The sequence below is a fragment of the Mustela nivalis genome, assembly GCF_964662115.1.
Source record: "Mustela nivalis genome assembly, chromosome: 14".
Lineage (NCBI taxonomy): Eukaryota > Metazoa > Chordata > Mammalia > Carnivora > Mustelidae > Mustela > Mustela nivalis.
The window spans coordinates 85022470-85034872 of record NC_139033.1 but is presented as its reverse complement, the minus strand read 5'-3'; the positions used below and the strand labels follow the sequence as shown (position 1 = coordinate 85034872).

Sequence of the window (12403 nt, the reverse complement as noted above, 5' to 3'; positions counted from 1 at the left end):
TGTAGTACATTAATGTAGTCCATTCTAAGTTCTTTGGTTTTACTATGGGTATGATAGTTCACTGGGAATTTTGAGCAAGGGGTTACATGATCTGTCATGTCAAAAGGACCACTCTGGCTACTATGAGAAGAAAGAAAACTTTAGAATAATAACTGGAAGCAGGAAGGTAAGTTTAGATTATTATAACTACTAAGATTATTAATAACTTAATCATTATAATTTCATTAATAATGATCTTATAATAAAAGATTATGCTAATACAAGACTGGGATGCTGAGAAGGGGTCAAAGTCTTTTTTTTTTTTTTAAGATTTTATTTATTTATTTGATAGACAAAGATTACAAGTAGTCAAAGAGGCAGGCAGGGAGAGAGGAGTAAGCAGGCTCCCCGCTGAGCAGAGAGCCCAATGTGGAGCTCGATCCCAGGACCCTGAGACCATGACCTGAGTTTAAGGCAGAGGCTTTAACCCATTGAGCCACCCAGGCGCCCCCGGGGTCAAATTCTATATTAAAACCTTGAAGGTCCACAAGATTTGTTAACAGAGAGGAATTGGGATGTGAGGAAGAGGATGACACATGGAACAAACAGGTGATGCTGAGCAAGTAAACATGAAACCAGAACTCAGGGAAAGACCTGGGCTAAGTACACAAATTTTGGAATCTTTGGCATGTAATGTTATTCAAAACACAAGACTGCCTGAGGTCATCTAGAGAAAGAGGTCTGATATCCAAGTCCTGGGGCATTGCATTGGTCAGAAACATGAGAAGAAACCAGAAAAGGATAGAAAGAAGGAAGGGTTACTTAGAACAAGCTGGGGAGGAGGGGAGGAGAGTAGTAAAAGAACAGAGAAAAAGCACGTTGTAATCCAAATGAAAAAGTATTTTCAGGGAAGAGGAAATTAATGACTCTGATAAATACTGCAATAGATCATATAAATTAATAACTAACAATTCAGGATGCCTGGGTGGCTCAGTCGGTTAAGCATCTGCCTCCGGCTCACTCAGGTCATTATCTTGAGGTCCTGGGATCAACTCCTGCAATGGGCTCCCAGCTCAGAGGGGATTCTCCTTCTCTCTCTCTCCTTCTCTCTCTCCTGTGATCTCTCTCACTCTAACTCAAATAAATAAATAAAATCTTAAAAAAAATAAATAACAATTGACCATTTCATTAAGTACTGTGAAATTCACTGGAGATCTTGACAAGAGTCAGGAGAATGGGAGAACTTGAGGAAGCAAACATGGACAACGCTGAAGAAATTTTCCTCTAATGAGAAGCAGACATGAAATAAAATAAGCAGAAGGGGGATGTGCAATTAAAAGATGGCTTTTTAACAAAAGGTAACATTACAATCAGTTTGCTGATTAGAATGATCCAGAGAAACTGAAAACTTAATCCAGGATGAAGAGGAGACTTGCTGGAACAACATTCCTGAATAAACAAAAACTACTTGGATTTAATATACCAGGGGAGGCTTTGCCCTTAGCCTGCAACCAAATAATTCACTCATAATAACAGAACAATATGGAGAAGAATTGGAATGGTGTGTGCAACTTATATATGTGTATGGAGTAGCAACGGGTGTGGTTGCTAGCCTCCAACATGGCCCCAAATGAATCTTGCCTCCTGGTATTCACACTCTTGTGTAGTCCTCTCCCACGATATAATAGGGTTAGCCTATCTGATGAAGCAAATACAGAAGTAATGGTATGTAACTTCTGAAAAAGACTCTGCACTTCATCCTGGGACCAAGCTCTCTCTTTAATCACTCGCTCTGAGAGAAGCCAGCTACCATGACAGGAGCAGGCCCATGGAGAGGGCCACAGAGTGAAGAACTGAGGACTGTGCTAACAGTCAAGTGAGCAAGCTCAGACACTGTTCATCCAATAAAACCCAAGTCTTCAGTAACTGCCAATTCTGTCAAAAGCTTCACTATAAACTCATAAGCTACCCTGAGCCAGAATCACCCAGCTAGAGTATGACACTGAAAGAAACATTTCTTAGGTCATTAAGTTTGAGACAATGTGTTACACAGCAATAGATAACTAACTATATAATGGGTCTTACCATGCTATATACACAAGTTATTAGGCATACAACTTACTGTTTTGCCTCCTGGCATGAAATGAATTCATATGGCTTCCCTTACCCAGTCACATTCAATTACTCCATGAAATAAAGCCCTTAAAAGGTTGTAGAAATGAACAAACTAACCCTATGTGAACATTTTTAACCAATACACATTTATCCTGAATGAAACTTTAATACATGAGCTTAAATCTTAGGTATGTGTATCTGCCCATTTTAGCCTCCTACTACCATTGTAAAAGAAGTCAGTTTTACATAGCTTAAAATGTATGATCCTCTCATGTTCTTTAGAGAGCAGGTGAAAGAATGCCACCCTCCCTGTTTTTAAGGAAGCAATATAGAGAGCTCCAGAATTACCTAAATCAGTGATTGGCTTGAATTTATCAGACATATTCAGGTCATACACACTTCAGGAAACACTGTCTAAATACTAGTATTTTAACACGGGAGAAAATAAGAAAAAACTGAAGAAAAATGATACAGTCTTGGTCCTTATAAAGACCTCTCAACTTACCTCAGGTGTGCAGTGAAACTTCTAAGAACTTAAGATTTTCCAGGTAGGAGAAGCTCACATCCTTGAGGCAACCACAGAGGAGGATTAGGGTTACTTACACGTTACAGGAATGTTTTATATCCCACTGCCTACCTGTTATTGCCATCTGCATGTTCATCAAGCGTCTCACTTAACCAGAAGAGAACTGGAGTCCCTTCCCCCACACCTGTTCCTCCCATCTACCCTCCCTCAGTAAAGAAAACACTGCCTGCCAGCTGCCCAGTTCCAAACCCTGGAAACCACCCCGGGGCCTGGCTGTCAGGAGGACTTCATCAGGGTGGAAGAGTCTGAAATAGAGCCCAGGCAGAGATACTGCAAACGAGAAAAATTAACAAGGCCCTGAGGTAGGGGAGAGGGAGCAATAAATGAATTTACAAATGCTTAAATCGCCTTAAAGGCTCTGGGCCAACAGACATCCCGAACAGGGAGAAGAAGGAGGTTTGCAGGGGACGTTTAAATGCCTTAAGTTCCAAAAGAGACCCCAGTGGGACGGGGGAGGGGAAGGTATTAAGAGCCTGGGCAGGCCCCTCCTCCAAGAGGCCCAGGCTGGGCCCAGGCTTGGGGGATGGGGACGGCCAGCCCAGGGTGGGGGAGGGGATGCTGCCCGAAATGCGCCTGCTGAGACCCGGGAAGGGGGTGTGCGTGAAGGGAGTCTCAGCACCCGCCAAGAACCGCTTACCCGACACACTCCGGAGGCCGCAGCAACAGGCACAGGCCGCTCGGGCACAACCAGACCAGGAGACCTGTGGGCCGCGGGACTGCGGCCGCGGAATCCCTCCCATCACTCCTCTGGGAACACTACGGCCGCGCCACGCCCCCGTCCTTACCGTCCTCCCGGCGGTCTGCACTACGTCCTGAGCTGCCGGAGGCGCACCGCCCCAAGGCGCTCCCCAGGCAAAGCCCGAGGGGACTACGCCTCCTCAGGCCCCAGGCGCCGCGGACACCGCCGCCTCTCCACGCGCGCCCGCTGCGACCTATGATTGGCTGCCAGGTGCGGGCCCAAGGCAGGCGCGGCTCCGGGCGCTGTAATCTGATTGGCGGCGAGGCGGGTCCGGCGTCTGCGCGCGCTCTGGCGCCCCTGGTGGTTATCCCTGGTCGCGGGATCAGGCTGAGAGGGGTGAGAGCTGTAGAGATGACCCTCAGTCCCTGGAAGAGTCTTGGGAGGTCAAGGTTGCAGAGCAGACCAGTGTTCAAGGATAAAGACAGGCTCCCAGTCCATCAGGGGATAAATTTGTCCACCTGGAGTTTAACTTTCATAATCCTCAGGTGTGGTCCCTTTTTCATAAAAGCACTAGCTGCCAGCCCCATGTTTAAGAGAACATGACCATGCAACTTGGTCTTGATGCCCATACTCTTGACGTTACATCTGGTCAAGCCATACAAAAAAAGTCTGGCACCTATTTGTTTTTATAGCTTGCAGCGACTTAAGAATGAACTTTACATTTGTTAATGCCTGGAGAAAACCACAAAGAGACTATTATTTTGTAACGTGAAAATTACATAAAATTTAATTTCAGTGTTCATAAATAAAGTTTTATTGAACACAGACATATTCATTCCTTTAGGTATGGTCTATGGCTGCTTTCCTCTTAAAACAACAGTTAATTAATTGTCATAAATCATATTCAAAAGCCTAAAATATTTACTATCTGGCCCTCTACAGATTTTTTTAACAGATTTTTTTTTTAATTGCCATTTCTGCCGGAAGTCTGTCTACTTTAGTAGTGTTTTGAAAAGGGAAAAAAAAGACAGCTTTCGGGCTTTTTAATCTGTAATGTGATTTTCATCTCTAGCCCATTTATATTTTCTACTTTTTACTTTCTTAACTCTATGGTTCTGTTGTTCCTCTTTATAATATTTTATAAAGTGTTTTATTTTTCTTAATTGTAGTGTAGTTGACATACAATGTTATATTAGTTTCAGGTGTACAATGTAGCAAGATGACATTCTATACCTTATGCAGTAATCACCATGATACATGTAGTTACTATCTGTCCTATCTGTCGCCATACAAAGTTAACTGCTTTACAATGCTTTGAGATAAATGTCTAAGTCGTTTATTTGTAAACTTCCAGTTAATTCTCTTGTATATGATGCTATAAATTTACCTTTGTTTATTTAAGTATCAATTTAACTGTATCCTACAGATTTTATTTCATAGTATGCTCATTATCATTCAGTTTCAAGTATGTCTTAATTTCCCTAGTAATTCTCTTTTTAACACAAGGGTTACATAGTAATATTGTATTTATTTTCCAAATCTGTGGGATTTTAAAAAGCAATTCGTTTATGAATTTCTCATCTTGTTGCATTATGGTCAGATCACACAGTCTAAATATTATTGCTCCTTTGCATTTGAGGATTTCTGTTCAGTTAAGTATACCGTAGACAAAGTGAAGAGGATGTAGATAGAAAGTATTTTCTATGTCTAAAATGTGTATTTGGGAAATGACCTCCCCTTAAAACCTCAAAATTACTTCAATATCCTTCATTAAGTCACTATGAACTATGCTTCAGGTTTTATTCAAATCTCACTAGTTTTTCTACTAAAGTCTTTTTTCTGTTCCAGATTCCCATACAGGATACTGCACTGCACTAGTCATAGTGTCTCCTTAGCCTACTCAGGTCTGTGACAGTTTGTTACTTGTTTATCATACAGTTTACTTGTTTATCATGACCTTGATAATTTTAAGGAGTCCTTGGGGTCAGATATTTTGGAGAATGTCTCAATATGGGCTCAATGTTTTACTTACAGTTACACTGGGGATATAGGTTTTTAGAATTATACCACAGAGGTTATATGTTCTTATCACTTACCATCAGGAATACATGCTATCACTATGACTTAACCACTAATTTCTCCACTGTAAAGTTAATTTTTCCTCCTTTCCATATTCTACTCTTTGGAGGCAAGTCCCTAAATCTAGCCCACCCTCAGGAAAGGACGTGTAGTCTCACTCAGGGGAGAGTGTCTATGAAATACACAAATTATTAGGAGTACGGAAATTATTTGGACTTCATGTATAAGGACGATTTGTTTACCCTACCTTTAAATTTAGTGTTAAATTAATCAAAATTAAATAAATTAAAAATCCAATACATCAGTCATATTAGCTACTTTTCAATGACTCAGCATTCACATGTAGCATATTGGACTGAGCAGATATAGAACATTTTCATCACTACAAAAATTTCTATTGACAGTACTGATTTATTTTATTTTTTCAAGATTTTATTTATTTATTTGACAGAGGGAGAGAGCAGCAGAGGGAGAGGAGAAGCAGACTCCCTGCTGAGCAAGGAGCGCAGTGTAACACTTGATCTCAGGACCCCACGGTCATGACCTGAGCTGAAGGCAGACACTTAACCAATTGAGCCACCCAGGCAGCCTTGACACCACTGATTTAGATCATTATTTTGTTGACCTTTCTTCTCCTTCTCTTCCCTCCTCTTATTCATTGAGGAGCAACTAACATAGTCCTTAGATTAGTTTCAGGTGTAATGCATAAATTATTCAATATTTGAATATTTGTATATATTGTGAAATGATCACAATAAGTCTGGTGAACATCCATCTATCACCAAACATAGTTACAAATTATTTTTTCTTGTGATGAGAACATTTAAGATTTATTCTCTTAGCAACTTTCAAATATGCAATATGGTATTATTAACTATAGTTACCATGGTGTACATTACCTCCCAATGATGTATTTTATAACTGGAAGTTTGAACCTCTGGATCCCCTTCACCCATTTTGCCCACCCCAACCCTTCTTCTAATCAAATACATGAACTTTAAATATGAATTCCTTCTAACTACTATAGGTCAATCTTATAATGAGCATAAGAGCAGTATGCAAAAGGTTTGTGAAAGTGCAAGAATGGACCTTTACCCTTTAGGCTCCTGGTTTCCTACACCCTAGTCCCAGTCCTGTTCTTAATTATATTGCTTAATTTCTAGACTCTGGGTTTTTTTCTGAATTATCTTTCTGTTACTGATTTCTAGCTCAATTCCCCCAAAGTCATTGGATAGTTACAAACAGCCTTACAGCTAACACCATGATTAATGATGAACAATTGTATGTGAGTCTAAGAACAAGACAAAGATGACCATTATAACCACTACAATTCAACAAAGCACCTGAATACCCAGGACAACTTTGAACAACAATGCTGTAGAGCTTAAATTTCCAGGTATTTGTAATTGTCAGTGTTGTCCAGAAAGAATCAATAGGATAAAAATACAGAGATACAGGGTTTATGCAATTTTGGAGACCAAGATGTCCCCCAGGAATGCTAGTGGCATAATTCAGTCTTAGTCTGCAGGCTCAAGAACCAGGAGCTCTGATGTCCAAAGGCAGGAGAGATGGATGTCCCATTTCAAGAAAGGAGAGGGAAAATTTTCTTTTCCATAGCTTTTGTTCTCTTAGGGCTGTCAATGGATTGTATTGGATAAGGCTCCCCCATGTTGCTAAGGGTTTATCTTGTTCATTCAGTCTGCTGATTCAAATACTAACCCCTAAATGCAAAAGGCTAAAGAGTTAAACTTCTAGAAGAAAATTTATGAGGAATATGTTTACATTCTTGGTAGACAATAATTTCTTAAATATGATGCACCATGAAGCACCAACCCTAATGCACATATATACACCCATGAAACCACCATCCAGATCAAGATGTGGGACATTTTCAGTGCCCCAGGAGTTCCCTCATCACTTCTCAATTGATAGTCTAATTTAAAAAAAAAAAAAAAAAAAAAAATGGACACCAGGTGGTATAGTCAGTTGGGCATCTGACTCTTCATTTCAGCTCAGGCCATGATCTTAGGGTCCTGGGATCGAACCTGGAATCTGGCTTCATGTTCGATGCAGAATCTGCTTGAGATTCTGTCTTTCTCTGCCCCTCCCACTCCTGCTCTCTTTCTCACTCTAAAATAAGAAATAAATAAATAAATAAACAAGACAAGACTTGAATAGGCACTTAATAAAAGAGGGTGTTATTCAAGTGACCAATGATCATATGACCAAAAAAAAAAAAATTCTCCAGATCATTACTCATCAGGGAAATGTAGATGAAAACAACAATATCATAACACTACAACTTCAAGACAAAGGGACTAATGGAAACAATTGACAATACCAAGTACTGTATCTGCAGCACTGAAATTCTCAATATTGTTGGTGGAAATGAAAATCATTTCAATCACTCTGAAAGGGTGTTTAGCAGAATCTGCACTAAAAAGCTGAATCAATGTAGTTCTGGAACTTCTCATTAGTATATATATATTCTAGAGAAATGACTACATATGTCTACCAAAAGGCATGTACCAACTCATGGCAGCTTTATTCTGAAGAACAAAAGAATCAGCCTCAAAGTCCATCAGGAGTAAAATGGACATACACAGCTCTACCATATACATTCAATGGGATTCTACCCAGCAATGAAAAAGAACGTCCTATGTCTGCATAGAGCAAGAATGCATGCATTCCACTTATTTAAAGAAAGAAAAAGACAAAAATCAGTTGTGTGATCCCATTTACTCACAGCTTAAAAACAGAAAAAAAAAATGAATCTTTGGAAGTAGAGGTCAGAATAGTGGTTACTTTGCAGGGAGAGGTTGGCTGGGAAGAAACATAAGGAAGCTTTCTATGTTGCCTCTTGACAGTAGGGACCTGAAGAATTGTCACCATAAAACCTGACTCTCACTGACTATTATCATCCACAGCCATGATGTTCAGATGGCCTAGCCTCAAATCTGTCTTTCAGCATCCCTGGAGGTGGGCAAAACAGAAGTTGAGCTATAATTCTAGCTGTGGTAACATCTGGAATACCTAGACTTCATGGCAATCCTTTTTTCAGATTTTACAGGTGGCAGCTAGAGGTAAGTGTTGCTCAAAACAATGGAGGCTGCTCTTGAACTTAGTTGAACTGAAGTTTGAATCATAACCTCTGTTTCAGTAGACAACGCTTCCAATTGCTTTGGCTTTTTAAAAGCTCAATGATTCTTGGTTTGATGCTATGTTTTCTCCTTTGAGGTCAAACACTGTACCCGGCATTTGGAACACTGAAAGACTCTTGTTCTAGTGCTCTGACAATGATTCATGTAAAGTATGAGGGCTCTGACAATGTTGAGATAGAAAGGACAAAGCAAATTCTTAGTGTTTTCATGGCATGTTCTAGAACGTGTTTCCTTATCAGCAAAAGCTGGCAATCTATAATTGCAAACCTGGCCCACATAGGGCATTTTGCCAGGCTTACTATTGTCCTTCATGTGATGGAAGAAAGCCTGGTCTGTTTTGAATGACAATTTGCAAACACTACAGACAGTGGAGGGCTCCTGGATAGTGTGTTACACTTTCAATGTGACATTGCAGCTTGAAGGGAGTAGGAAATCATGGGTGACAGTGCTGGCAGGTGGTGTGGATTTCCCAGCTGTCACCCTTCTGCTTCTCATGTTCCAAATGGCTCCACACATAGCTCATAAACTTGACATTCTTTAGAACTTCCAAACAGCTGAGGCATTTGAAAGTTGTGTGAGTCTTCTGTTTTGGCTGCCGGTCTCCTTTTGCTGCCCATAGTAAAAGTCATGAAGTAACATGATTGGATTTTCTTTCTTAAGATCAACAGTCTGGTTTTGACTTGCTAGACTCAAAAAGTCTGGTTTTTCCAGCCTTTCCAAATAATTTTTTGTGATAAGATCCATGAGATTGAAATGTGTCCTATCATTTACATAAGCCCAAAAGAATAATGCTCATTCTGAGCATGACTTAATGAGAATAGGACACCTTTTGAGGTTGTGCTCATACTCACTGTAAGAGAGAAATGGTTACAACTGAGGAATGTCTTTCTGAGATTCCATCACTGAGTTTAGGTCTTTTAGAATTTCCACTGTTTAAACTGGAAGCAGAAAGTTCCTTCAAACTGAGTGCTTCCACTCTTGCCTCCTACAGAAAGTACAGCTCCAAGTAGACAGTGAGATAGGAGAGAGCAAATCTGAGGGACTGTGAGGCATGACTTGTGGTGAGCTCATTTTATAATCAGGTTTAGATGAGGGTTCAAAAATAATAAGACTATCTATTACTCTCCATTCAGATTGGGGTGGCCACTATGAGTACCCATGGGTCATGAGGTCTGCAGGCTGCAATGCGCAAGCAGTATCTTGACTCCAGTAGACTTTCTTTCTTTTGGAATATCATTCGAGGGTCATCTGTTCAAAATGTTTGAAATGACTGGTTTTGAATTTGAAATTGCTATGATAAAGAGAATTTCTCCATCTTTGTTTACATGTTCCACTCCTACTAATATCAGCTCAGCATCTTCATTTTCCCTGTCCCTGTGTTGGATTCTATGTTCTTTTCTGGTGGTCCTAGCACTTGCTTTTTCTCACTTGACAAGGAAAGACCTGCCATTTTACAACTGCTTTTTGCTTGAAGAGGTCCCTTCAACTTCTAGTGCTTTCTTTTTATAAAATACTGTCTGGGGCACCTGGCTGACTCCAGTTGGTTAAGTATCTGTCTTCGGCTCAGGTCATGATCCTGGAGTCCCAGGATGGAGTCCTACATTGGGCTCCCTGCTTGGCAGGGAGTCTACTTCTCCAGCTGACCTCTCTCCTCTCATGCTCTCTCTCTCTCAGTTAAAAAAAAAAAAAAAAGTACAGCCAATATAACCAAGAGTATTTATTTCAAAAACCAAAATCATTGCTTTATTTAATATTTCCCTGAAATGCTGAGATAACTATTAGAGGCCTTATTTTACACCTGAGGAACACGCTCCAACTAGTTAGGTGACAAGGTAGTCCTAGAGTTCTCTCTCCAGCTCTCCAGGTCTCTATCAATTGCAAGCTCAACATGCCCTCTTGAGGGCCATGACTAGGTTGAGGCAAGTGAGGGATTAGGGCACAATATTTAATGGCAAGAGTTAAAGATACCCAAGGTCAGCATCTCAGAGCACCCACCTCCTTCATTTTAACACCCTAGGCATTACACTTGCCTTGTCCTACTCCCAGTTGTACCCTCTGGATATCTAAGTTCTCTTGTCAATCTTACCAAAATTTAGATCTTTTCAGTCCCCTAAAAAAAAATAAATTTAAAAATTAAAAAAAAATCTTGTTCCACCTGCAGTGTTCCTTTTCTGAGTAAACACTCCTAATCACTCAGTTAACAAATTTTGGAGACATCCTTTGCTAATCTTTCCCCCATACCCCACAGCCAATTAATTAGCAAACACTGCCTGCTCTGTTTTCCAAAGATATCCAGGATCCAACCACTCTCTTCTACCCCTACTGCCCTCTCCCTGATCCAAGACACCATGTTCTCTCCCTGGATCATGACTACAGGCATCTTATTCTCTTCCTGGATCCTGTCTGAAAGTGCCATGTTCTGTTCCTGGATCATTGCAGAAGTTTCCAGCTTCATACCTCTTTTGCCATATCTCCCCAGAGTGTCCCCAGTACTCCTGTTAAAATATGTAAAAGAGCTGGCAGAAAGTCTTCTGCTTATAGACCTCCAATGACTTCCCGACTCACTCAGAAGAAAGTCCAATGAACATGAAATGTCAAAAAGAGTCCTAGGCCTTTGGCCCATACCCACCAGTCCTTGTTTTTCCTGCCTCTCCCTCTCCACTGCAGCTATTCCATTAGTCTTGAAGGCACCACACCATGTATTTCCTTAGGAATTTTGTGGTTCCCCCTGCCTTGAATGCTCAGATATCCCAATCCTGTCTCCTGGGCTGCTTCAAGTCCACAGGTTCTTAACAAGGCTTCCCTGACCATGATATCAAAAATCACTACCTCTCCCAACTCACATGTCCTACTCACCCCCAACACTATTTCTTAACATATTATTTATCACCTGCCTAACACCCAATACAGTTGACTCTGAACAATAGGGGTTTGAACTGCACAGGTCTACTTAAATGCAATTTTTTTTTCAATAAATACAACACAGTGCTATAAATGTATTTTCTCTTGTGATTTTTTTTAAGATTTTATATTTAAGTAATCTACACATCCAATATAGGGCTGGAACTCACAACCCTGAATTCAAGAGTTGCATGCTCTACTGACTCAAACAGGTCGCCCTTTTTATGATTTTCTTAACATTTTCTTTTTTCTGGCTTACTTTATTGGGAGCATATAATATACAATACATGCAAATACAAAATACGTGTGAGTTGATTGTTTATACTATCAGCAAGACATCCATCAATGGTAAGCTAAAAGATTTTGGAGGAGTCAAAAGTTTACACAGATTTTTCTTTTTTATTTTTAAAGATTTTATTTATTTATTTGACAGAGAGAAATCACAAGTATACGGAGAGGCAGGCAGAGAGAGAGGAAGGGAAGCAGGCTCCCTGCTGAGCAGAGAGTCCGATGTGGGACTCGATCCCAGGACCCTGAGATCATGACCTGAGCCGAAGGCAGCGGCTTAACCCACTGAGCCACCCAGGCGCCCCTACACAGATTTTTCTACTGCACAGGGAGTTGGTGCTTCTAACCCCTTCCACGCTGGTCAAGGGTCAACTCTATATAAATGCATCTTGCTTTTGTTTTCTATGTCCACCCACTAGACTGTAAACTGAGGGAGGAACGTGACTTGTGTTTTCTTTACTGCTGTATCATAAGTTCCTAGAGCAATGCCTGGCATACTGTCATTGTTAAATCTTTGCTACACAAATAATTAGCAGCTGTTATCAATATGATCATTTATGTGTACAACAGACCCAAACTCACATAGTCCAGGCTCTCCAAGCCTTTAGTGAAATC

At 40.5% G+C, this 12403-nt stretch overlaps 1 protein-coding gene, 1 pseudogene and 2 gene segments (V, D, J or C); 2 read left to right on the top strand and 2 right to left on the bottom strand.

Moving 5' to 3' along the window:
• The window catches only part of LOC309847501 (zinc finger protein 280B-like), a 460063-nt gene extending 456445 nt beyond the window's left edge, over nt 1-3618 (bottom strand). For 17 of the 23 annotated variants that reach the window (XR_014302462.1, XR_014302463.1, XR_014302464.1 and 14 more), the window contains exons 1-2: nt 3466-3618; nt 2600-2660 (exon numbers count right to left, since the gene is read on the bottom strand). The gene's annotated coding sequence lies outside the window, so the exon portion shown is untranslated. Of the gene's footprint in view, nt 1-2595; nt 2661-3317 lie in introns of all 23 variants that reach the window. The other 6 variants (XM_082697895.1, XM_082697896.1, XM_082697897.1 and 3 more) reach the window with 3 other exon arrangements.
• The window catches only part of LOC309847518 (immunoglobulin lambda-1 light chain-like), a 1783291-nt gene that overhangs the window by 791179 nt on the left and 979709 nt on the right, over nt 1-12403 (top strand).
• LOC309847513 (immunoglobulin lambda-1 light chain-like) overlaps nt 1-12403 on the top strand; it is a 1777964-nt gene that overhangs the window by 791179 nt on the left and 974382 nt on the right.
• Nucleotides 8516-9343, bottom strand: LOC309847617 (zinc finger protein 280A-like; annotated as a pseudogene). The gene has a single exon. The product of its transcript is annotated as a zinc finger protein 280A-like (transcript).